The sequence below is a fragment of the Calonectris borealis genome, chromosome 5 (assembly GCF_964195595.1).
Source record: "Calonectris borealis chromosome 5, bCalBor7.hap1.2, whole genome shotgun sequence".
Classification (NCBI taxonomy): Eukaryota; Metazoa; Chordata; class Aves; order Procellariiformes; family Procellariidae; genus Calonectris; species Calonectris borealis.
The window spans coordinates 49,055,605-49,061,604 of NC_134316.1; the positions used below are offsets into that span (position 1 = coordinate 49,055,605).

The window sequence follows — 6,000 nt, forward strand, 5'->3', positions numbered from 1 at the left end:
AAATACAGAGCCGGGCTTTGACAGCTGTAGTCCAGAGAATTTTGTTATAGTTTTCTACATTTCTTGTGTATAATATTTTGCTGAATATTTCTGGTTCTATTTAAAGGATATTGCCCATGCAAATAAAGTTGCAATGTGTTCACGCATGCTTTATCTATATGCATATATATACATATTTTTAAGTTTGGTGCAGAAGGAAATGCCATAGATTTATTTTTGGACTACGGTCACAGGAGTTGGAATTGCTCCTCTACGCCAAAAGGTTTTCCTCAACAACTTTAGAACATACCTTGTCCTCTAATTACTCTTTCTGCAAAAGATGGCCATGCTCAGAGTTTTTCTGACTGCTTCATTCCTCGTTACTCTCTGCCCACTTTTGGGGTATGAATAGCTGTCAGTACGTGATTTTTCTCTCATATCCTGCCAAGGGAGGTCTCTACTGTGCACAGCAATGTGTCGGTGATTTAAAAGAATGCTTCCCTGCAGGAAGCAATAACATTAGAAATGATTAAAACAAAACCTAAAATGTCACCTTAGACTAATGAAATTCCATCATCAAGCAGTACAGAGTTGACACTTCTGTGAGACCCTTTAAAACTCAGATTAAGAAGAGAAAATTAAACTTGAAATGAGAAGAAACAAAACCAGCTCTCTTTTCCCCCGCAAGAGTTGAATACAGTATGTCGATTATTCTCAGACAAGCTGATCTCACAAGACAGTGACCTTAACTCAGCATAAAGAACAGCTAACAACATGGCTTTGGATGGCTGGCAATGTTATGTATAGTTCATCATCTTAAAAAATGAAATATCTGTCTGTCTTGGAACTAGCTGATCTGTAGCTTCACTCATATGTCCCCTCACGTGCGGGGAGTCAGTTGAGGAGCTGCCTCACTAGCTCAGCCTCGGGATTATTCTCATCCATTTTCCCATCCCTGAAAGTGGGCAGTGCAGAGCGCTTCCGTGGAAAGTATAGCATTCCTGCACAGATGGCAGTTATAAAATAACCTGCGCGTAAGGGTGTTTTCTCTTAAATTCATCTAATTATATATATCAATGCCTGCTTGGAAACGCAGGGTTTTGTAGCTTTTGAATTCAGTTCAGTCAAGTTGTGGTTTTAAGCCACTTCAGATGTTCACAATACCAACAAACACCCCCTGATCCTCACATTTAAATCTAGGTAAGCCTCTACCCCTGGCGGGTCCTCTTAGTGGTGAATAGCAGAGACCAGCTGCTTTTTTGGGGAGGGCATCGGTGCTTAGAGAGGTTTTAGTGGAGCACAGATGTGAGAGCACAGCACTGGGGAACTGTTTCTGTGAGCTGCAGCTTTCCTGAGCAGGGAGGTTTAAGTCTCTATAGGGGCACTCCTGCATCACTTAACGACACTGCATTTGGCTGCACAAGACTGCAAAAAATATACATTTATAACGTTTAGGCTGAATCCTGAGGTTGGAATCTTCAGCTGCTTTTAGGAACAAGTAGAAATGGGAACTTAACTCAGATAGTCCCTGCACACTCCAGCGTTTCTCTCTCAGCTGCTCAGCTGCGTGTGAGAGTTTAGATGTAATTTTGCCTTGGGCACGGAGCCAGTCCCTGCAACGCTGAGAGAAGTGATAGTTCAGGGCTGCTCTTTTACTTCTTTTCATCACTGCTGAGTGTTGTTTTACTTTCCTCATTTCAGAAAGAAACCCATCATCCAGCGTGTGGGCTGTCAGCAGCTCCCTCGCTCGCTCATTTTTTTCTGCGGTACAGCCCGGCGGGGGCTGCCAGCCATCCACAGCGTTTCCACACCCTGGCTGCTCTGCCCCCAGCTGCCCAGCCTCCTTCCCCTGCAGCCTATACCCATAAATTCCCCCCGGCAGACGCGCCGCTGCACGCCGCTAAGGCAGCAGCCGGGGTTAGATAGGGAGGTCTCGCAGCCTGCTGCCTGCAGGGAGAGCTTTTGCCATATTGCATCAGGTCACGCGTCCGTGAAGTCCGGAATCTTGCATTAAGCAACGAGCAATACCTGACGTTTCAAATGAAGTTGAAAGCACCTAACGGCGTAACTGGAGAATTGCGTGTGGCGGAAGAAAAGAGTTTATTTCACTGGCTCTGCGTGCCTATGAAATGAAAGCACGGCTACTTCTATTACAGACCATAGAGCCATGAGTCCCTTCTGTGTCTGGAGCTGGACCTAGGGACGCTTCAGTAATAATGACAGACTGTCTTTAATTGGTCTGGGAAAAAAAACACGGTGAGAGAGCCAGAGAGGACATGTGCAACTTAGACTTGGTGAAAAATGTCTTTTCTATCTGAATTTACAGACAGGTTGGAAGTGTCCTGGCCAAACTGACAAAACTCATTGAATTACGTGCTGCTCAAGCTAGCACACCGTGCCATTAACGTTGTTCCATTTTATTTTATTGCTGATTGCAGGGCCACTGGTATGGAACACTGTGTGTTCAGATAAAGCTCCTCTGAAGCATCAATTTGTTGAAATAGTGGAACCCTGATAAGGATGTACAAATTAAGATACCTTTAATGGATTATAAAAGCACTGCCCGTCTACAGCTGTTCTTAGAAACTGATAGTGATTTCCATGTTCTAGTGATCATGTAATTTTAAAACCAGTGATCTTTGCTGATTTTTATTGGCTGTGATAATTTTGATTGAATTGTATATGCTGGTGGTGATAATAAGACTAAAATGTTCTGTGTTTAATGTAATTTGATTTTCGAGGTTTCAGAAGGACCAAAACCATGGGTGGCAGGTTTTTAGATGAAAGCTCTGACGATGTGGACTTTCAGGAGGTCGCCTTAGTGCATGCTGAATCCCAGCCGCAGTAAGCTTACATCTTTGTTACGCTGCTGGGTATCTTTTCAAATGAAACACTAAATCCAGAACCTATAGTATTTTGTGGACGTGAGGATATCAATTATGTCATAAGAACTGTTTTTTAAAAAGAAACAGGTCTTCAACAAAGAAAGATTTTCCAAGTGATTCAATCTTAGAAAATTCAGGGTGAATTTTAGATTATACAGATCTTTGTTCCTTTATGGGTAGACTTGTTTCTCAATGTTGTTCAGTCCAAAGGATGAACTAGAATTCAAAAATTTCTTCAGCTACTGTAATTAAAATATTGAGCTAGCAGCTTCTTTTTTTAAAATGTGAATTTTTTAGTCACATAGGAAGATATATTTGCCAATTCCACAAGACACATTTGAAGGAGATTTTGATTGATTCTGGGGACTGGAATGGAATTCTCTCATGTTTGTGTCTGGCCCGATACAGGCACCACTAATTAGGAGAATGCTCTTTTGGATCACTGTGCACAGATTAGCTTCATTGCAGTGAAGGCAAAATCTTGGGTCCTGATTTAAAAATAGGTACTGCAGACATTCCACAGAGGAAAGCTCTTTGAAATGTCTCCTTGGGTACATGCAGTTCCCTGCATTTGTGCTTAGTAGTAGAGCATAATTAGATTTCAAATTAATGGATCACGTGACTACCCTCAAACAAGGCTCAGCTAGGGTGAGTCAGTGAATTAATTTCCTCTTTTGAGACCTTAATTCCAGTCCCTACCTCTTTTTTAAGCATGTGTGTCTGTGAAATATGTATGCCTTGTATGTTTATACACATATGTATTCATCTCTCAACTAACAACAGAATATATAGTCAGTTGGGCTAGCGTCCTTGGCAGGATGAAATAGCATTTGTAAATGTCATTATTTGTCTGGAACCCTACACTGCAAACAAGTATCTGAGGAACTGATCTTAGCAGCTTTAAGGCATGATTATTCTATGAAATAGAAAACAGTAACAAAGACACTCATCTTCCCATTTCATTACCTCTCCCCAGAAGCAATTCTGTTTCATTTGCATGGCACAATATTCAAGTTATTGAATCCTAGTCTCTCAGGACTGTCTCAAAGGACTGGTAATGGTTTCAGACCCTCTGCGTAAACATCCATTGCACACTATAATTCTGCACTTTCTCAGCTCTATCATTTTTCTTATTTCCACCCGGAGTGCAGCACTAGTAAGAACTTAAAAAGGGATGAGGACATCACAACATGGTTCTCTTTCTAACTTAGAAATAGGTGATCTATATATTACTCAATTTATATATTACTGAACCTAATATAAAAAAAACTTTAAAAACTCTGGGAAAATTACAACAAACAATGCAATAACAAGCCACAAAGAGTAGTTCTGGCTCACATCCTCCAAACTAGGTAGATACCTTACTCCTACTTCAGGAATTAAGGATTTGATTGTCATGAAGTATGCTGGCTTCAGACCTTTAAGTCTCCAAGTATCTATGCTTATCTGGAACTGATCCACAAGAAAATACATAAGAGTGAGAGAGGATCGGGATGTAGCTTTTAGCAGGGATGAAAAGAATAGAGAACTTGTAAAAATTGAACAGGGCTGCATTTCTTTTCTTCTAAAAACATATGGAGTATAATGAATCTCTTGTGGAAAGAAAGTGTTTTTCTAATGATTTTACTGGGGCCAGCATTTCCCCCTCAGAACGTAATTAAAAATGATTTATTTTAGATAGTGGTTTGGGGTTATCTTGTAGGATGCATAAAATTCTCTTGTAAGGTCTGTAGAAATTAAATTCTTTAGATTTTTATCCTCAGGCTCTGCAAAAAGTATTTCCAGGCTTCTGAATAGTTTATTATCATCAAAACCACTGTGCACATTTCAGTGTATTGCATAACAGGCTATTGTTCAGTAAATTCTATTGGCAGTGGTTTTGGAAGGGGGGAGGAGATGAAGAAAAATTAAAAAAAAAAATAAAAAGAAGGCAACTTAAAAAGAAATTATGGCTTCTAACTAAATTAAAATTATTTTTTTCTGGCAAGCCCTATGTTTTTTGCATTGTGTACCTATTTACCCCTTAAGTTATAGATATATCAGATGGTCAAAAGAATAATTAACCATAAATCAATGATTCTATTTCATTCACAATTACAAAAGGGTATTTTTCATGTTTAGATTGCTGGGGTGCAACCTTTTCAGTTATTTTTTCACACCACATGAGTCAATGGCATTAATGAGCCAGATAGTAGTAGTAATTAACTGAGATAAGCTTCTTTTTTTCCTTCTCTTTTTTTTTTTTTTTTTTTTTTATCCTGACCCTTTATTGAGAAAGACTATATAACTCTATGATCTTGAGTCAGGAAGCTACTCTGCTGAGGTTCAAGATCAAATCAGCTTCAGCTCAGACTGAGTAATGACCCCCCCCAGCATCTTTCAGCAGCAGAATGTAAATTTATAATCTTCAGTATTGCAGCACAAAACTTCTGCTACATGTATTACAGGAATAACTCCATTAGCTATGGCACAGGACTATTTTCTTCACCTAAGAGTTGCAACTAATGGCAAATGACTCACACACCACTCAACTTTGCTGTGAGTGAGCAAGTGATAGGGTAAGTAATCCCTAAACTGCTTACAAAAGCCAAATTTTAATTCTGTTTTTCCGTAACGTGTTTAAGTTTAACTTGTGAAGACTGATCTTTAGCATTGCTCAGGTACAACAGGTATCTGATACTACATGCAGGCAAGTATAGGGAAAAAAAAATCCCTGAAAGAGTGGCTTGTTTGGACAAATGCCATTTTCATGTCCAGAAAACCTAGAGTTCTGCCCTATTAAATTAGTATGAATAATTTTCTTCCTACTCCAACATTTTGAGTTGTACTGTAAACTGTATCAAAATTGTGCTTTTAAATGCATTTTGGACTTGAAAATTCAGGTCTTCAATCAGCTATAGAATAATTTTTGAAGTGCAATCTCTTGGCAAAGCCTTTTTGCAGTTTCCAGGTTTTGCAACCAGCTGCTTTGAGTAACAAGAAAAATTCTATTAGCTCATACTTGTCTTTGTATGGGAAAGAAAGGGATGGAACATCAAAGATTACAGGTACTGTTTTCTAATACAGTCCTGATAGTTTTATACACTTTGTTCTAACTCAGTTGAAGTGCTGTCAGGCCTCATTAAGGTCACACATT

The 6,000-nt window shown here is 39.4% G+C and overlaps 1 protein-coding gene across 1 annotated transcript in view; it reads left to right on the top strand.

Moving 5' to 3' along the window:
• LRRC4C (leucine rich repeat containing 4C) overlaps positions 1 to 6,000 on the top strand; it is a 95,808-nt gene that overhangs the window by 68,255 nt on the left and 21,553 nt on the right. The window lies entirely within an intron of this gene.